This window comes from Lagenorhynchus albirostris, chromosome 13 (assembly GCF_949774975.1).
Source record: "Lagenorhynchus albirostris chromosome 13, mLagAlb1.1, whole genome shotgun sequence".
Lineage (NCBI taxonomy): Eukaryota > Metazoa > Chordata > Mammalia > Artiodactyla > Delphinidae > Lagenorhynchus > Lagenorhynchus albirostris.
The window spans coordinates 26,552,638-26,574,048 of NC_083107.1; the positions used below are offsets into that span (position 1 = coordinate 26,552,638).

General features: G+C 38.5%; 2 pseudogenes; one reads left to right on the forward strand and one right to left on the reverse strand.

The window, feature by feature from the left end:
* Nucleotides 1-296: 296 nt before the first annotated feature.
* LOC132531140 (RNA/RNP complex-1-interacting phosphatase-like) lies at nucleotides 297-20,708 on the forward strand (annotated as a pseudogene).
* On the reverse strand, nucleotides 10,872-11,938 carry LOC132531580 (RING finger protein 11-like; annotated as a pseudogene).
* Nucleotides 20,709-21,411: the final 703 nt, after the last annotated feature.

Sequence of the window (21,411 nt, forward strand, 5' to 3'; positions counted from 1 at the left end):
ACTAGAGCATAGACTTGAGGATATGGGGAGGGGGAAGGGTAAACTGTGACAAAGTGAGAGAGTGGCATGGACATATATACACTACCAAACGTAAAATAGCTAGTGGGAAGTAGCCACATAGCACAGGGAGACCAGCTCAGTGCTTTGTGACCACCTAGAGGGGTGGGATAGGGAGGGTGGGAGGTAGGGAGACGCAAGAGGGAAGAGACATGGGAACATATGTGTATGTATAACTGATTCACTTTGTTACAAAGCAGAAACCAACATACCATTGTAAAGCAATTATACTTCAATACAGATGTTAATAAAAATGAAATTAGAAACTAAAAAGTAAAACTGACAAAAAACATGTTATTATAAATAACAATGGAAATTAGTATGCTATTATACCCTTAGAACTACTGTAGAACATGCTGTTCTTTGCTGTTCCACTTGTGGCATGATTCATAGTTTTTCTAACAGGTACAGATCCATATGCTTGATACTGTGCGGAAATGTTATACTTGAGCTCCACTTTTACCTCTCTCAGGCATTTTTTGGAATTGTCTAAAATGTAAATCCATACTGTCAACCTCCAGCATGATACCAGGCACATAATAGAAACCCAATAAATGTTTCACTGTGAGTGGAGTATAAGTTGATAGAATAATTTTGAAGGTTGATTAGGCAGATTAGATTGATCGAAAATCTTTCAATATTTTAAGTTTGCATCTCTTTCATTCCAGAATTTGTATGTCTAGAAATTTATATATAGTTATATACATGTGTAAAGAGGTTCACATTGCAGCCTATCTGAAACAGAGGACAAAACCAGAAAACAAACAAAAAACCGCAAACTGAAAACAACTAAAAGTCCATCAATATTGGGCTGGTCATGTAAATTATGTAATGTTACGCAGCTATTGAAGAGAATAGAATGGATGTACGCAAAAATTGACTGGGAAAATCACTATCCAAGACAGATTGTAGACTATGTACAGTATGTTGCTCTTCTATAAAATACAGGATATCCCTTACGCACAAATACTTACATACAAGATACAGGTGTGTATGTAAGCACTTGGGAAATATGTGAAAGAACCACACAAGAAAGTGGGAGAGTGGGACAACTTTCCATGTCCCGTATGATTGGAATTCTGAAGGGTACACACACGAACTAATGGACCTCTGCTACCAGCCTCCTGCTAAGGAGGGAAATTGCAGGCATCAGAATCCTCTTTACTAATGAAGAATCTCAGTAGGCCGACGCGATGACATCATCTCGACGAGCGGTGGCGCATGCGCAGTAGAAGGAGGTCCGCGAGCTGCGTGGGCTTGCGCCTAGGCGTATATGTTTCGTGGCCTTGTGCTGGCACCGGGGCCGCCGGGTTGGCGACTTTGGCACTCTTGGCGTTGGGTGGGCGGCATATTGGGGGTCACATGAGCCAGTGGCATCATGCCCGCGGGCGCTGGGGCCAGCGTCGCGGCTTCTCCGGACGTTCGTCGGCCAAGAGGAAGGGCGGAAAGCACATCCTGGAAAGGTAATACGCCTTGGCCCCTGGGCGTTGCCGGTGGAGCTCAGAGCCCTGGGCCTTGGCTGCGTCTCTTGTGCTGTCGCCTGTCACAGTTGCTCCCGCGCGCTGGCCCGTCCGCGCTGTGCTAGGGGGGGTACTGGTCGTCTCGCAGCTCAGTTCACAGTAGCTGAAAGGGACAGTGTGTGATGTTCTGATTTCTCCCCACCGTTTTAAAAGGGAGGCTCTGGCCATTGCTCCTCGGGTAAAATGCAGAGTGACTGCTTTTTAAGATGGGACTGTCAGTGTTGGGGACCCTCCTTAATTACCAGGATGGAATCCCCTTCAGTTCCTCAAGCTGTGTTGATTTGGCACAGAAAATGTAAGAGGAACTGGAACTAAGTTTGAGTGAAAAAACACACGGGTACCTCCGAATTTTCCATCGAAACAGTTGATTTGTGTTGTCTCTTGGAATGATAAAGGGCATACTGTTGCTTCCTAACTGATGTCATTTGAGAGATCTACCTCTGTACGATGAAATGATTAATTTTGAGACTTTGCTCATATGTGCAGTAAACGCTTTAGTTCCCTAAGACCTTCCTTTCCTCCATCTCATACCCCATTAAGCCCGCTTCAGTTTATCTCCTGAATTTCTTCTGAATCTGTCAGCTCTTCCTCAACATCCTAATACTGAACTTTCCTGTCTGTTGCAATTAGGTCCTAACTAGTGTCCATATATCTTGTTTCCTTCCAATCCATTCTTCACACAAGAAACCTTAAAAACAAGTTGGAACATTGCCCATAAACATAGCTCAAAACCATTGTTTTGAGAATAGAAAACAAACCGTTGGCCTTTAAGACTTTGCGTGGTCTAGAATCCTCTCTTCTGCTCTGGCCCAATCTTGCGCCACTTTTCCCTCACTTTCTATGCTTCAGCTACACTGAATTAACCTTAGTTCTAACTCATCTTACAGAAGTCAGTTCAGATATTATTTTTCACTGTGATTCCTAGCATTAAGGAATTTTATCATCAGGTTTTGTATGAGGACTGAAAATAAACTGTGAAGTGGAAGAATTGAGTTTGAGCTATTTCAGTCAGCACGCATGTGTTAATGATACCTTAGTAGTCAACAGCAGGCTAGGTTTTATCAGGGATACAGAAGTTCTGGCCATCTCTGGTTTTAGATATCCCTTATTTGTTGAGACCTTTGCATTGTTTTGTTGCCTTTTATCTGTTTTCAAGATGGGAAAACAGGAACAAGGGAAGTATAGGTTATTATTAGGTGGGGTTGAATAAGTGGAGCAGCAAAATGCAAAGCATAAAGAAGAACGACCTACTATATAGGGATATGATTTCCATTTTCAATGCGCATCCATCCTATGCAGGGAGACAGCCTAACATAAAATTTTCCTAACAAAAAATATATTAACAGGTGGAAGGACTATCTCCCAGTTGAACAGCGGATGCCTGGGACTCGCTTCATTGCTTTCAAAGTTCCTTTCAGAAAGGTAAGCAAAAGTTAATACCGTATTCTTCCAGAAATCTGAATTCACCATATAGAGCCCTGGCTCTCAACCCCATCGTACTCCATTTTCCCTTTTTATAGCAAATACTTTTTAATACCTCCTTTACTCTCTAGAAATGGAATTCATAGATAAATACAACCTAATTCTGTACTTAATTGAAAAAAACAACAACAATATAATGCCTTAACTATAAATAAAGAATAAAGTAATTTATAAGAAAGTAATATGTATCTCAGTATGTAAATGTTTAGAGATGACCATACTAGAAATATAGAATAGTCAGTTACTTGTACCATGAATGCAATAAACTATGGACTTTGAATGATAATGATATGTCAGTGTTGGTTCATGAATTCTAACAAATGAAGCACACTGGTATGGAATGTTGATAATGGGGAAGGCTGTGAGGGATGAAGGAGAGCGGGTATAAGTGGGAACTGTGTACTTTTTGCTCACTTTTGCTGTGAATCTCAAACTGCTGTAAAACTAGTCTACTAATTTTAAAAAAAGTGTGTGTTGCTGACACTTGAATAACCAAAGAGATCAATGGAACAGGGTACATGTATAAGCCAAATACATGAAAGAATATTTAGCAGTGAAAGCCATCCTTCCTATATGTAGATATTCAAGAAGTATTTATTTTTGTGTCTATTTTCAGGCACTCTGATTGAAGCCAGCAATACTGTGGTAGGCACAATTGATGTGGTACCTGCCTTCTGGGAGTTTACAGTCTGGTTAGCAGACCAAAATGAAACAAAGAAACATAGAAATAAATATAGAGAAGTGAACTTATTTTCTTCCATCTAATCTCTCTGGAAGAAAGGATTATAATATCGCTTGTAAATTCCAGAGGAGGAAACTTTACTTTGAATCTCATATGTTAGCATCACAGGGTTTGAATAAATGGATAATACAGTAAAGGATTTTAAACACATGTGCTTTCTTATTTTATTCTTTCTGATTCTTTTCTGAGTTTTGAAAAGAATCTTGCTCCAGAAGAATAATTTTCCCCCTTCGATCTTTTTTAACAACTGCAAGAGCAGAATGAAGAACTTGGGCTGATTATTGACTTAACATATACTCGCCGCTATTATAAGCCAGAGGTAAATGGAACCCATAATTGAAAATGACCTTCTTTCTGATACTGGAATAATTCATAGTAATTCAGTAGTTATCATCTTATGCTAAGTTGAATCCTGGCCCTCTTTCATGGGTTCAAAAAGGGAAGCTAGTGGTTTCCTTAAATACACATTTGTAATTGCTGTTTCAAAATGAGATTAAAGATATGAATTGAACTATATATTTGGCAGTAGGCTCTAGATATGCTTAAGAAATTCTATAAGCTTCCATGTTCTATATTTTGAAAATGAAGTAAACTTTTACTAAGAATAGTAGTAGCCTAAAAGGAAAGAAAGGTATGTCCATTATGTCTTTAGCACTTATTTTAAGCAGTTGCCTGAGCATGTTTAAGCATCACAGTAAAAGACAATTGTTCTCTAAGTTTTATGCTTTCTTTCCCTAATATCTTCTGATATAATACAAAAACCCATGTATCCTCTTGGCCCATGTAGGACATACCAGTGCAAAAGAATTATCCTTCTTCTGACCTGTTCCATGGCCTTGGGAGACAGTAACACCTCATGTTCGTTAAGATTTGTATAGCAGTTTGCCATTTAGAAAGTTCTTTCATATGCATTGACTTAGTTAATCTTCACAGCAATCCTTTGCTGTTGAAGTGGAAGTAGTACTGATATCTCCTACTGAGTGCTTACCCTGCACTAAGCTCAGAGGATAGACAACTACAATTACTAATTTTACAGGCGATGAAACTGACTCTCGGAAAAGGAAGAATTGAAATTTCAGCTCAGTTATTTCTCTTTTTTTTATTGTGGTAAAATATAGATAAATTATATTTATTTCAACCATTTATAAATATGCAGTTCAATGGCATTAAATACAGTCACAGTGTTGTGTAACCATCACCACTGTCTATAACCAAAACTTTTTCATCATGCTCAACAAAAACTCTGTAACCATCAAACAGTAACAACCCCATTTTCCCTCCCACCAGCCCTTAGAAACCTCTATTCTATTTTCTGTCTCTATGAATTTGCCTATTCTAGGTACCTCGTGTAAGTGGAATCTACAACATTTTTCTTTCTATGTCTGGCTTATTTCACGAAACATCATGTTTTCAAGGTTCATCCATGTTATAGCATGTAACAAAAGGCCATTCCTTTTTTGGCTTGATAAATCCCATTGTGTGTATATACCATGGTTTGCTATTCAACGGTTGATTGACACTTGGGTTTTTTCCACCTTGTAGGTATTGTGAATCATGCTGCTATGATCATTCGTGTACAAATATGTGTTCAAATCCCTGCTTTCAGTTCTGTTAGATGTGCAGTGTAGGTAGTAGCAGAGTTGTTGGATCATACGGTAGCTCTACGCTTAACCTTTGAGAAAGTGCCAAACTGTTTCCTACAGTGTCGTCTTGTTTTTAAACAATTATCACAAATTTTAAGCATATACAAAAGTATTAAAATACTGTAAGTGTTCCTTGTATACCCATGAAATCATCCAACTTTATTATTTACCAACTGATGGCTGTCATGTTTTATCTGTACCCCCACCTGTTTCACCCCATTCCATATTATCTTGAAGCAGCTTGGAAATAATATATATTTTCATGGTTTTGCCTTGTAGGACTTACAAGAAATTATTCCTTATTTAAAAATTTGTACAATTGGGCATCTGGTGCCAGATGATCACACCATTTTTAAATTCCAATGTGCTGTTAAAGGGTTTCTGAAAGAAAATAAAGATAATGGTGAGTTGTTTTTGTTTTTTTTTTTCCTTTACCTGAACTTTGGTATGCATTTTGAGTGGGATTGGGGATTTTTAACATTTTTAATAGTTCTGATATTAGGCCTGTTGTGTTTGGTAACATTAAGGTGGAAATGTCAGATGGTGCTAATAGAGTACGGTGTTTTTCCTGTTTATGGTCACAACAATTTAGTTTAGTTTGGAAAGTGATTTTTGTGAGAAATCTCAACTGAACTAGCTTACTTACCTCTTTTTTAAAAATTTGAATGGAAAATACATAAAAACATAAAAATGTTCTTTTGTCCTATTTATTGGTTGAGAGGTGGAAGAAAAGGTTAAGACTCTCAGGGTCTTAGCGTATATAAAAGAGAAAACAAAAAGCAAAGGTTCGGAGTGAGACAGATCCGTAGAAGCAAAACAAAACAGAGTGGACCAGAAGAGCGGCTTCCTCATCGTATATGTGTTTAAGATATTTTTGCCGCTTTTACACTTCGGGTGCAAGTGAGGAAGAACACTCCCACCTCTTATTCTTATCTTCAGACAGGAAGAACTTAAAAGGCTGATGTTTTCTTGTTTCCACTTTAAGATCTACTCTGTTAATAGTAGGTCTTAATAGCGTGTGAATTTAAGGTTCCACTTGCCTATTTCTAGCATCTAGCTATCAGAAAGAACATCGTATTTGTCATGTTTTAAGACTGAGGAATCTTTTGTCTTTGGAACACCACTGACGCCCATGAGAAAGTGTTCATTTTGTCCTCTTTCTAAATTTAGCCTGAGGAGTGTGCACTTTATTAAATAAATCTAACAGACAGTAAATATTCCGTGTATATATAAAAGGATGCACATATATACATAAAACAGGGAGTAGGGGAGAAGGAATAGAGATGGAGGTGGGAAGATAGGGGATAGGAGGTGAGAGAGAGAGGGAGAGACTGGAATTTCAAGATAACTTTTCATTCTATAACCTGGTTGCTTAATGCAGGTACTAGCTCTTAAATATCTTAAGCCCTATTCACAGATCTTCCCTGTACTTTAGCTTTAAAATTTGAGAGACTTGACCTTGCGTGTGATAACCAGGGTGTCTAGAAAGGAAGCAAATTATCTGATTCGTGTAAATGTAGTCACAGAAATATTACCTCTTAAGATGTTAGGGTGCAGCTGCCGGCCTACTCACTTCCTCCAGGCTCCTTTGTGTGTGTTCTGTCTGTTCCGCGTGGGCTAGTAGATCCTTACAAGTGCATGAGAACACGTTTGTAAACCTTGATTGTTCACATGTTATACCAAGTGTAGTCCATTGCATATGCTGACTCCTCTGTGGGTCTTCTGCATGCAGTGGGCTAACTTCACCATGCTCTCTGCCATTGCAGTCTCACAACCTTAGTTATGATCCATGGGTGACTTCCTGTGGTATAAGCCCCTCCCACAGGTGCCAGGCTCACTGATAATGAGGAGACTATACTATCCACTCCCTAGAATTGGTAGAGACTCAGAAAATAAATTGTTTCAGTAAACACTGAGAGGCTTATTGGTTTGTTGTTAGGGCACGGGGATACAGAGGTGAGTAGAAGTCTTTGTTCAGTAGCAACTTACAGTTATCTAGGAAGAGAAACATGTAGTGACTATAAGTGGGTTAATTATAATAGAAGAATCAAATGCAGCAGGAATATAGAGGAGAAATTGAGGAAGGCCTGACTGAGGAGACAGCATTTGAGCTGGGCTTTGGGGAAGAGGATTTTTCCGGAATGAGGAAAGGACAGCCCAGGTATTGGGGACAGGTACAGAAGGCACAGGGCTTGAACTTGTGCTCTGGAGGGGCAGCCTCTGGTGTGACTAGAGGGCAGTGTGAAAGGGCAGAGAATTCATACATTCATTTTCAGCAAATATTTGTATAATACCTTCTACATTGAAGGCACTCTTCTAGGAAGTAGGAACAGAACAAAGTTCTTGCCCTTACGTAATTTACCTTCTAGTGGGAGAGAGAGATGAATAAATAAGTAAATATATGGAGTGTCAATTGGTGGTAAATGCTTTGGAGAATAACAAAAGAAGATGAAGAGGTGAGGGAATGTGGTAGGTGATCAGGGAAGTCCCCTCTATTAAGATGTCGATTGAGCAGAGCCTTGGAGTGAGAAACAAGCCATTGGATATCTGGGAGAGAGGAGATGGTGTGGGATCGTGTGTTCTAGGAGAGTGCAGATGAGGTGGGAGGGTGTGTTCTGAAGCAGAAGGAATAGTAGGTGCAAAGTCCCTGAGGCATGACTGTGCTTGGCATGTTTGAGGAATAGTAAGGAGGCCAGTGTGGCTGGACAGGGGTAAGTGAGGGCAGAGCAGTAGAGAATAAGATCAGGGAGGGTGGCAGGGGAAAGGAGGGAGGTGGATGATGTAGGTCCTTGTAAGTCATAGTTTGAACTTATAATTCAGTTGGAGAGACAGAGTGATATTTGTTTATATAGAGTGCTCAATGCTATGCTAAAAACTTGGGCTTTGTTCTGTTCTAAGTGAAGATGTTTAAGCAACAGAGCAATCCAGCCAAGTTTATATTTTAGAAAGATAACATCTTCCATGTGGAGGAGCAGTTGAAATAGACTTTTTTTTTTTTTTTTTTTTGGTGGCACACAGGCCTCTCATTGCCGTGTTCTCTCCTGGATGCACAGGCTCAGCGGCCATGGCTCATGGCCCCAGCCGCTCGGTGGCGTGTGGGATCCTCCTGGACCGGGGCATGAACCCGTGTCACCTGCATCGACAGGGAGACTCTCAACCACTGCGCCACCAGGGAAGCCTGGATCAGTTGAAATAGAAGAGATCGTTAGAATTGTAGGGCGGCAGTAATCCAGGCAGGAGATGATGAATGCCAGACACCACCTAGTCACAGACATACCTTTTGCAGAGATCAGCTACATGTTGTTGTTTTTTATTTACTTTCTCATATAATTTTTCCAGTGCTGGACCACGAAATACTGTGGCATACTTGGAAAAATCTGAGACTCGATTCTAGTCTTTTTTCTGTTTGCATGCTGTGCAGCTTGGGCTTACGTCTCAAGCCTTACTTTTTCATTGTGAAATAAGCACGGTGTTACTTACCCAAGAACTGCACAGGCACATAAGACCCATGATGTGTGAGCAGCAGTGAATGAGAGAAGGAATGGAAGTGCTTTGGGACCCCAAGAGCCCTTCAGAAACTGTTTGTTCTTTTTAATATGGAGCATTAAAAGTGAAGGCATTCCATTTGTTTCACTCAAAATCAAATTGTATTCTTCTGATAGCCTGGTTTTTTTCTACTCCCTTTTTCTATAGTCAAATCAGTTCCTTTGGGGCATTCTGCAGTCCACACTATTGCATCTGATTGGAGGCTATGCAAAATTTCCCAGAGACAATGAATTTTGACTTTATAGTATGTTCCTGCAAAAACACTCTTTTCTTCAGAGTTTTTCCTTTTCAGGATAGTGGTAGTGTTGTGGTAACTAATAAAGGCTACTCTTCAGAAAATTGTATAACTTGTTTTTAGTGTATCTACTTTGCTTACTTAATTCCATATTCACTGTTTTATAGACAGGCTTATTGGTGTCCACTGTACCCATGGTTTAAACAGGACTGGCTACCACATCTGCTGGTGAGTTGTCAACCCCAGGAGGCAGATCTTGTTTAAATTGTACTGTATACAGTAGTAATGTAAGCTAATGTAAGCTGAATGCAAAACATGCAGTCAGAGAAATGTATGAAGTGGAAGGCAATTTTGCCCCCTACTCAGAGGTTAAGACCAGTAATTATTTAGCACATACTTTTTCAGACGTTAAAAATGCAGATATAAGCATATACAATTGTCCCTTGGTATCTGCAGGGGATTGGTTTTAGGACTCCCCATGGATACCAAAATCCTCGGATGCTCAAATCCTGTATGTAAAATGGTGTTGTATAGTCGCCCTTCCATATCTGCAGGATATGGAACCGTTGGATATACAGAACTGACTGTACATGTGATTTAATGGTGTAGTATTTAGACATTCTGGTTTATAATTTACTATATGGTACACATCTTCCTATGAAAATATTTAGAGACCTCAATCTTATTTATTTATTATTATTTTTTCCTCCAAATTTGCTTTATGTAGTTGGATATAAATTAATGAACAAAAACTTAAGCAAGATACATGTAAGAGTTTAATAGAACCTGATATTCTAATTCTTTCATTTTTTTTCAAACTCATCATGGGGCTTATAAGAAAATTAACCAACATGGATACTACTACAGTTGAATGTCAAATTCTTAAGTGCTTATGACATACTAAATTCTTCCCTAATGCACTTATGAAGAACGCTTCAAGAGACTTGTGTGTTGTATGTAGAAAAGTGTTGATTTATTTGAGGAGTGAAGCATTCAGCTTTGGTGGATATATCCTTGTTAGGCTGAGGCAATCATTATCATATCCCTCTTTGCCATGAATTGTCTTATGAATGGTCATATCAGTCTGTTTTGGCAAATAAGTAAACAGGAGAAGGCTGTCATTGTGCTTACGAGAATGATATTTTTCTCTGAAAAAAGATAAATATGCATTAGGAAAATGACCATTTGGACTCTTTTTCTGCTTCCTCCTTGTTTTGTGAGAATATGATACTTGGTTTTACAGCAGCCATTTTGTGACCATGAGATGATTATACGCCAATAACGACAAATGGTAGATTAGAAAGAACCAGCAAAGACAGAAAACAGCAACATCAATAGTAACAACAATCACAGTAAAAGAACAATGGGACCTTAATTTGTGGAGTTCCTATAAAGTAAAAAATAAATGCTCTATGTTTATTCTAAAAAAAAAAAATAACTATGCAAACAAGCTTAAAACTACTTTTTTTTGTGCCAGTGTTATAAAATGTAGCTTTAAATAAAACCTTGACCCAAATGCCAGCAACTTCAGAAAAGAATTTGGGTAGGGGGAAGAAGAAAGTTATCTCACTTAGGAAAAACAACCACTATCTTTATCCTAATCTTCGACACACAATTGAAACATATATAGCTGCTGTAACACTTTACACAAATCCTATGTACTGGAGCAATAACAAGATCTAAATACAATTATATTTTTAAACACTGGGTGAAGGCTTTACATAAAAATAGCATCTTACTTTTCCCCCTAAATTTCTAAAATATCACATACTTTTCCCCAACATCTGCAGCCGTTCAGGAATTATTAGGAAACTTTCATGCATGATCTTAATTCCTAATCCCCGGCTCTTTGGGCTCAATGACAGAAGATCAAAACCACCAAAAATGATGGTTCTCTTGAAGTCAGGTGAGAGACACTGGCTCAGTTAGTCTCGTAGGACAAAAGCAGTGCTGCATCAACTGTCTCCTTGCAGGAGGGGCACGTGAAGGATCTCATCAGCCAGTCATCTGTACAGCCCAGGTGACCTGCATACACAGCAGAAATCAAATTGGGTTGTCATAAACAAAGTCCATCACACAGATCACACACTCCTGGATCTTTTTTTTTAATATTTGTTTTATTTTATTTATTGATTTTTTTTTTTTTTTGGTTGCGCTGGGTCTTAGTTGCAGCCTGTGGGCTCCTTAGTTGTGGCATGCAAACTCTTAGTTGCAGCATGCGTGTGGGATCTAGTTCCATGACCAGGGAACGAACCCGGGCCCCCTGCATTGGGAGTGCGGAGTCTTTAGCCAGTGCACCACCAGGGAAGTCCCCCGGATCCTTTTTTCTGATCCATTTCTTCCAGGATCATAAACTCCTTTAGGCTGATGCTGTATGAGGCCTATTCTTTTGAGCTATCCTATTCTGTTCCTCTCAGCTGAGTTGCTAGGCGAGTCTGGCTAGGTGTTGTATGATAGACCAAAACTGGAACTTGATCCAGATATGGCAGCAGTGGCTCCTGATCCAGCTCTGTCCCCTTGCCGAAGCTAGCCCAGTCGGACTGAGACTTGTGAGGCAGGGAGATGTCATCCGAAGTTGGGTACTTAAGGCACTTTCCCATCTTCTGGGGCTTGAGTGTGTGATCTGTGTGCTGTTTTGACAGTCTTCCAACCTCATTCTTTTTTTTAAATGATTATTAATTAATTAATTTTAAAAATTTATTTATTTTTGAATTTAAAAAATTTATTTTTTATACAGCAGGTTCTTATTAGTTATCTATTTTATACATATTAGTGTATATATGTCAATCCCAATCTTCCAATTGATCTCACCACTACCGACCCCCGCCCTGCCCCACTGTCCCCTCTTGGTGTCCATACGTTTGTTCTCTACATCTGTGTCTCTATTTCTGCCTTGCAAACCAGTTCACCTGTACCATTTTTCTAGATTCCATATATATACATTAATATACAATATTTGTTTTTTCTCTTTCTGACTTACTTCACTCTGGATGACAGTCTCTAGGTCTATCCACGTCTCTACAAATGACCCAATTTTGTTCTTTTTTATCTCTGAGTAATATTCCATTGTATATACTTACCACATCTTCTTTGTCCATTCATCTGTCAATGGGCATTTGGGTTGCTTCCATGACCTAGCTATTGTGAATACTGCTGCAGTGAACATTGGGGTGCATATGTCTTTTTGAATTATGCTTTTCTCTGGGTATATGCCCAGTAGTGGGATTGCTGGGTCATATGGTAATTCTATTTTTATTTTTTAAGGAACCTCCATACTGTTCTCCATAGTGGCTGTATCAGTTGACATTCCCACCAGCAGTGCAAGAGGGTTCCCTTTCCTCACACCCTATCCAGCATTTGTTGTTTGAAGATTTTCTGATGATGCCTACTCTAACCTGTCTGAGGTGATGCCTCATTGTAGTTTTGATTTGCATTTCTTTAATAATTAGTGATGTTGAGCAGATTTTCATGTGCCTCTTGGCCATCTGTATGTCCTTTTGGAGAAATGTCTATTTAGGTCTTCTGCCCATTTTTTGATTGGGTTTTTGTTTTTTTAATAGTGAGCTGCATGACCTATTTATATATTTTGGAGATTAATCCTTTGTTGATTCGTTTGCAAACATTTTCTCCCATTCTGAGGGTTGTGTTTTCGTCTTGTTTATAGTTTCCTTTGCTGTGCAAAAGCTTTTAAGTTTCATTAGGTCCCATTTGCTTATTTTTTTTAAGGCTGCATTGTACCTTTGCTCACTGATGAACATATAAAAGTCAGAAGTTTTTGATATTATAAAACATCAAAGTAATGGACATTCCTGTGTGAACATCTTTGAATATATATGCTTTGTCTCAGTTAACTTCACTCAGAATGGGACTTCTGCATCAAAGAGTTTATGTCCTTTTGCTTTTTGTGGATGTTGCTACTCTGTACCAATTTATGGTTGTTCATGCAGGAAATACTTATTGAGCATCTGTTATATTTAAGCACTGTGCTGGGTGCTAGTAAAAAGACTTGTGAAATTTCGTGAGTGAAGAGACTTGACCTCCCCTTTGTGAATTCTAACAGTCCAGAGAGGGAATAGATATTCAAGAATCATACTGTGCATGTAGAATTACAACTCTGACAAGTGCCAAGGAGAGGGACATGGTACCATGAGAGCATATTTTAGGGAGGATTTGATCTCATCATGGAGATTAGAGAAGGTTTATTTAGGGATGTTTCAGCTGATATCTGAAGGTTGAGTAGGTATTAAGCAGATACGGACGTTGGGGACAGATTTCTGAGCATAAGGAATAGCAGAAGACCCTATAAGAGGAAAGCATATGCTGTGTTGGAGGAACTGGCCAGGAAGATGGGGCTGTTGGGGGAGCATGTGATTATAATGGAGCTACAAGTGTGGGCAGGAGCTCGATCGTGCAGGCTTATGTTTAAGGTTTCAGAATTTAAGAGTAATAGAAAACCATTGAACTTTTTTTGTTGAAGGTGAGTGTGTGGAACATACCCAATTGCATTTTCAACCTATCATTTTGCTACCGAGTGGAGAATACACTGCAGGGAGAAAGAGTGGAAGCGAGGAAAGAAGTTAGGAGACTTTTGTAGAAATTGGGCATAATGGTGGCTTGGACCAGGGTATGGTGGTCATTTTGGTGGAAAGATGTGGACAGATTCTAGAGGTATGTAGGCAGTATCATTGTTAGCACTGGTGGTGGGTTGAGGATGAGGGTGAGGGAGAAATAGCTGTCAGTGATGGTGATTCCTAAGTTTCTGGCTCCTATGGTTGGTTAGATAGGGTTTTTAGATATGATGTTAATATTTATCCTAATTTGTCTTTTGTTATTTGTTGGTTCTTGATGAATACTGTGTCATATTAAGTCTCCTGTTTTGAGTGTACAAAGCGTTTTGACCAAAACTGACTGTTGTATGTTATCAGATAACTTTTTTTGTTTTTTTGTTTTTTTTGGTACGCGGGCCTCTCACTGTTGTGGCCTCTCCCGTTGCGGAGCACAGGCTCCGGACGCTCAGGCCTAGCAGCCATGGCTCACGGGCCCAGCCGCTCCGTGGCATGTGGGATCTTCCCGGACCGGGGCACGAACCCGCGTTCCCTGCATTGGCAGGCAGACTCAACCACTGTGCCACCAGGGAAGCCCTCAGATAACTTTTTAACATCTGCCAGTTTGGTCCTGTATTTTATTCTCTTTCATTTATTAATTAAATTGTTGTATTAGTGTAATATTAATACAACTATATTAATATTAATAGAAAATATTAATAGATTTTCTAAAGTTGCGTTATCCTTGCATCCTTGGAATAAAGCCTTTTTGTATTCATGGTATATATCATTCTTAATAATTATTGATTAGCTGTGCTGATATTTTCTTAGGATTTTTATATCTATATTTGTAAAGCAAAATTGGACCTTTTTTGCAAAACCTTGATTTTCTTTTCTTTTTATTTACAAATGACTCGAATTTTGTTGTTTTTTAGATATTTGGTTGATGTAGAAGGGCATGTGGCCAGATGATGCAATTGGATGTAAGTATAAGGGTTGTCACTACTTTTCCCTTTTTATAAAATTTGAAGGTAGAAGTGTAGGGGAATTTCTCAAATTTTGGAAAAAGAGAAAAGTTTGTAATTCATTTGTTCTGACATAAGATAACCTTTTACCAAAAGTTTATAAAGGGATGTATCTGGAAATAGTGAGATATAACAGCCTAAATAATTAGTCAGTGGATTTCAGCATTTTCTTTTCTTATTAAAATTTATTTTATTTATTTATTTATTTTTGGCTGCGTTGGGTCTTCGTTGCTGTGCGGGCTTTCTCTAGTTGCCACGAGCAGGGGCTACTCTTTGTTGTGGTACGTGGGCCTCTCATTGCGGTGGCTTCTCGTTGTGTAGCTCGGGCTCTAGGCACTCAGGCTTCAGTAGTTGTGGCACTCGGGCTTCAGTAGTTGTGGCGCATGGGCTTAGTTTCTCCGCGGCATGTGAGATCTTCCCGGACCAGGGCTCGAACCCCTGTCCCCTGCATTGGCAGGCGGATTCTTAACCACTGCGCCACCAGGGAAGTCCCTGGATTTCAGCTTTGATCTGCTTTCTCTGGGAAAGATTTGCTTTTTGTACAGTTATTTCTAACAGTTTATCCGCTCCTCAGTATTTCATAGGAGCCGTGGACATTGCTTAGAAAGACAAAACTACATTGAAAACCTTCAGAATGGTCTCATCAGAAAGTAAGTTGCATTTTATATATGAAATTTGTGGTTAGGAAGATCTATTTTTATATCATTTAAGTTGCACATGTCCCTTCTTCTTGTAGCTTGTTTACTTGCTCGAGGAAACCTAAACAAATAGGAATGGGGGGAGGATGGAATTGTTATTTTCACAGGCCAAAATATAGTCACTAAATTGGCTACTGAATTTGCAGACCAGTAACATTTTGTGGAAACATTCTGTTTGAGGAATCGGGATTCCAGTGTATCCAGAACAAGTGGTTTTGATGACTCAACACATATGATGGAACCAGTTCACACAGCTAATAAGTCTGTTAACCAAGGAAGTATAACCTACATTAGACCCCAGGTTACCCAACATCTCGGCATTTCCATACCCAGACCCAAGATTTGCAGCAATCAGAAAGGTATCTCTGCTTTCCCTTTTTCTAGAATTGAAATAGAAATTAATATTATAAATTAGTGCAAATACATTATAATGTGAAGAATTGGTGTTTTCTTGCTGATCGGTGTCAACCAGGGGGTATTGTTTGTTCCATATTTTGCATTTAGGGATGGAAAGTCAAGTATAGGAGGGGGAATAGGTGAGTTTTTAGAGGCAGTTGGGAAGAGGACTTAGAAATTTTCATTGATTCTTAAACTTAGTTTAAGCCAATAATTTGATGTGAGTGTCAGAAAGGATCTTACATTCTTAGGCTGCATTAATAGTGGTATAGTTTTCAGAATAAGGAAGTTTGCTTTATTTAAAGAGTAAATACATACAAGGTTGCCCACTCTCACCACTCTTATTCAACATAGTTTTGGAAGTTTTAGCCACAGCAATCAGAGAAGAAAAGGAAATAAAAGGAATCCAAATCGGAAAAGAAGAAGTAAAGCTGTCACTGTTTGCAGATGACATGATCCTATACATAGAGAACCCTAAAGATGCTACCAGAAAACTACTAGAGCTAATCAATGAATTTGGTAAAGTGGCAGGATACAAAATTAATGCACAGAAATCTCTGGCATTCCTATATACTAATGATGAAAAATCTGAAAGTGAAATCAAGAAAACACTCCCATTTACCATTGCAACAAAAAGAATAAAATATCTAGGAATAAACCTACCTAAAGAGACAAAAGATCTGTATGCAGAAAATTATAAGACACTGATGAAAGAAATTAAAGATGATACAAATAGATGGAGAGATATACCATGTTCTTGGATCGGAAGAATCAACATTGTGAAAATGACCCTACTACCCAAAGCAATCTATAGATTCAATGCAATCCCTATCAAACTACCACTGGCATTTTTCACAGAACTAGAACAAAAAATTTTGCAATTTGTATGGAAACACAAAAGACCCTGAATGGCCAAAGCAATCCTGAGAACGAAAGAAGGAACTGGAGGAATCAGGCTCCCAGACTTCAGACTATACTACAAAGCTACAGTTATCAAGACGGTATGGTACTGGCACAAAAACAGAAATATAGATCAATGGAAGAGGATAGAAAGCCCAGAGATAAACCCACGCACATATGGTCACCTTATCTTTGACAAAGGAGGCAGAAATGTACAGTGGAGAAAGGACAGCCTATTCAATAAGTGGTGCTGGGAAAACTGGACAGCTACATGTAAAAGTATGAGATTAGATCACTCCCTAACACCATACACAAAAATAAGCTCAAAATGGATTAAAGACCTAAATGTAAGGCCAGAAACTATCAAACTCTTAGAGGAAAACATAGGCAGAACACTCTATGACATAAATCACAGCAAGGTCCTTTTTGACCCACCTCCTAGAGAAATGGAAATAAAAACAAAAGTAAACAAATGGGACCTAATGAAACTTCAAAGCTTTTGCGCAGCAAAGGAAACCATAAAGAAGACCAAAAAACAACCCTCAGAATGGGAGAAAATATTTGCAAATGAAGCAATGGACAAAGGATTAATCTCCAAAATTTATAAGCAGCTCATGCAGCTTAATAACAAAAAAACAAACAACCCAATCCAAAAATGGGCAGAAGACCTAAATAGACATTTCTCCAAAGAAGATATACAGAGTGCCAACAAACACATGAAAGAATGCTCAACATCACTAATCATTAGAGAAATGCAAATCAAAACTACAATGAGATATCATCTCACACCAGTCAGAATGGCCATCATCAAAAAATCTAGAAACAATAAATGCTGGAGAGGGTGTGGAGAAAAGGGAACCCTCTTACACTGTTGGTGGGAATGTAAATTGATACAGCCACTGTGGAGAACAGTATGGAGGTTCCTTAAAAAGCTACAAATAGAACTACCATATGACCCAGCAATCCCACTACTGGGCATATACCCTGAGAAAACCATAATTCAAAAAGAGTCATGTACCAAAATGTTCATTGCAGCTCTATTTACAATAGCCCAGAGATGGAAACAACCTAAGTGTCCATCATTGGATGAATGGATAAAGAAGATGTGGCACATAGATACAATGGAATATTACTCAGCCATAAAAAGAGACGAAATTGAGCTATTTGTAATGAGGTGGATAGACCTAGAGTCTGTCATACAGAGTGAAGTAAGTCAGAAAGAGAGAGACAAATACCGTATGCTAACACATATATATGGAATTAAAAAAAAATGTCATGAAAAACCTAGGGGTGAAACAGGAATAAAGACACAGACTTACTAGAGAATGGACTTGAGGCTATGGGGAGGGGGAAGGGTAAACGGTGACAAAGCGATAAAGAGGCATGGACATATATACACTACCAAAAGTAAGGTAGTTAGCTAGTGGGAAGCAGCCGCATAGCACAGGGAGATCAGCTCGGTGCTTTGTGACCGCCTGGAGGGGTGGGATAGGGAGGGTGGGAGGGAGGGAGACACAAGCGGGAAGAGATATGGGAATATATGTATATATATAACTGATTCATTTTGTTGTGAAGCTGAAAGTAACATACCATTGTAAAGCAATTATACTCCAATAAAGATGTTAAAAAAAAAAGAGTAAATACAAATTATAGGGAAAATGGTAAAATTCCTGTAGAGAAACTTGCAAAGGGGTTGAACACATAAATCACAAACATACTTTTACTTGGGAAACAGGAAAAACCTCAGTACAATTAAAACAACAACAGTTTTTGCCATTTTGCTATTAATTTAGCAAGTTTTTGACAAGGTAGTCCAGTGTATTGATTGTAAGGCTGGACCTGGGTTTGCATCCTGGCTCTGCTGTTCACCCTGTATGTGATCTTGAGTAAGAGCTCTAAATTCCTATTTTCTTATCAATTAGATAGAAATTTTACTAATATTATAAATAAATTTTTAATAACATATACCTTGGGATTGTTGTTGATTATTACATGAGTTAATAAAGTACTTTAGCACATTGTAAACTTTCAGTTTTCAAAAAGATGTTTTGACATTTTTAGCAGATGTAAACATTTCAAAAAGGTGTTGCTTGTGTTGCCAGGGGCACTGAAAAATGGTATAGCCCTTTCGAAACATAACTGTAATAGCCATAAAAATGTTCATACCTGGTAATTCCACCATGAGGTTACAGAAATACTTTAAAATATGGAAAAATCTACATGCATTTAATCACTCAGCACATTCCTCAAACTCCCTACTATGTATCAGACTCTGGACTAGGTACTTAGGATACAGTTGTATATGTTCTGGGATGTTAATCCCAGCATTATTTACAGTAGTGGAAAAATTGGTAGCAGCTTGCATTTCTAACGATGAAGAATAGCTAAGTAAATTATTATATCCATACTATGATATTTTATAAAGCCATTGAAAGTGATAGCTTACTTATGATAAGTGAAAATAATAGGTTATGATTCAGCAGTCAAAAAAAGATGCTAGGGGGAAAAAGACCAAAAGTAATATTAACCAGTTTACTTAGATTAAGTGGGATTGAGGGGTTTTGGGAGGTGTTTACTTTTCTCAGATCTCCAAATTTTCTTTTGTATGATTATATTAGATTTACTGATGTTACTTTTGAAACAATTAAATTCTAATTTTCCAAATTTGCTGCATGTGCCATGGTTAGAATTTCTACATTTTATAATTAATTTATATATGTGTTTACTTATAAAGTGAAAGTAGGTTCCTGGTTTCAAAAATAAATAGCTTATTCTGTTTCATATCAACACTGCCACACTTAGAGAGAATGTATCTGATTAGAATAGTATGGGCATTTATCTCTATAGGGAAAGGCGGAAAGGCTTCTGGGAACCTACAGTGTGCCAAGGCATTGTGGTGGGTAATTGAAGTATATCATCTTAATTTACCTTCAAAACAATCCATGAAGATGGAAGGTATTATTAGCTCTATTTTATAAAGAACTACAAAATCCAAAGATTAAGCAATTTTTTTTTTTTTTTTTTTTTTTTTTTTTTTGCGGTACGCGGGCCTCTCACTGTCGTGGCCTCTCCCGTTGCGGAGCACAGGCTCTGGACGCCCAGGCTCAGCGGCCCTCACGGGCCCAGCTGCTCCGCGGCATGTGGGATCTTCCCGGACCGGGGCATGAACACATGTCCCCTGCATCGGCAGGCAGACTCTCAACAACTGTGCCACCAGGGAAGCCCAGATTAAGCAATTTTATCTGCTAAAATCACACAGGTAGAAAACAGTAGAACCAGAGTATCTATGTATAATTTTATAAAGCTTATTATATATATTTATTAAAACTAATAATGGTGTATTACTTTTGTTTAAGTATAATTTTATAAAGCTTATTATATATATTTATTAAAACTAATAATGGTGTATTACTTTTGTTTTGTTTAAGAAAATTTTCACAGAATCAAAACATTTACCAGAGAGGCCATATTCCTACTCCTGGTCCCCACGGAGAGGACTGTTTACAAAGGAGGTACTCTTGGAATGTAGAGCCAAACGCCAGTCAAGCAGCGCAGAACAGAAGGTGGTATCCTGGCAATTACTACAGACTACCCTATCCGACCTATTATAGATGGACCAAGTGACACAAGCCTACCCTGGAAATCTACCTGGAGACAGAACAGGACTGAAGACAGCCAGAGTGACGTTTTATAAAATCAGGTCAAATGAGGTTTATAATCTATTTTAGTGCTCCCTTATGTGTTTGAGCTTAAGGAAAAATTATATTGATACTTAGCTCCGCTGATAAATTTGCAGTATTTACAACAGTGAAGGAAATAGTCTGTCATTCTAATCTTAAATTTTTTTTAAAGGAGGATGATATTTTAGAACTGATAAAAAGTAATAAAGAACATCGCTTGTAAATTATTTTTAAAAATTCTATCTTCCTTTTCTGGTGTATTTCCTTCTGACTAGACTTGTAATGTTAGAGTGTGTGTGTGTGTGTGTGTGTGTGTGTGTGTGTGTGTGTGTGTGCAGAAAATTTTTAGTGTTTCTGTCATGTTCTGTTATTACCCAATCATCAGGATATCTCCCCCCCCACAAACTGTTCAAGATTTCTATCAAAATCTACCTAGGAGATAATCTCTTTAGAACCTAATCACTATTTGTAATTAGGTGTAGTATTTTTGTGATTAGACATTTCTTTCTTTCTTTTGGCAGTCTACTGTTGGATTTGACCAATCTCCTTTCACTGAATTGTCAGATACACCATCTAACACTGGATAAACTTAGGGATTTATTGTCAATTGAGCAGGAGAGACCAATTGGTAAATGTAAATGCTAAATGCTGGGTAATTTACCTGACGAGGTAATTGTTATCAACTGGGTGGAGCTACTTAGAAAACTTGAAAACTTTTATAGACTATAAAGGTTGCTTGATGAACAGAATAGGGTGCAACATTTAAAGCCTCGAATATCTGGGGAGACTTGCATGGCTCCTTGTGTTGTTGCTTCTTTGTTGAACGTAACCTGCTGCAGTCTTTCTCCACTTGCCTCTCACAGTGGAATGGTGCCTTGACCTTGACTTTTTCTAAGTTGCCCCTTCTGCTAGTTTACCTCTGGAACACACAGCTGGATCATGT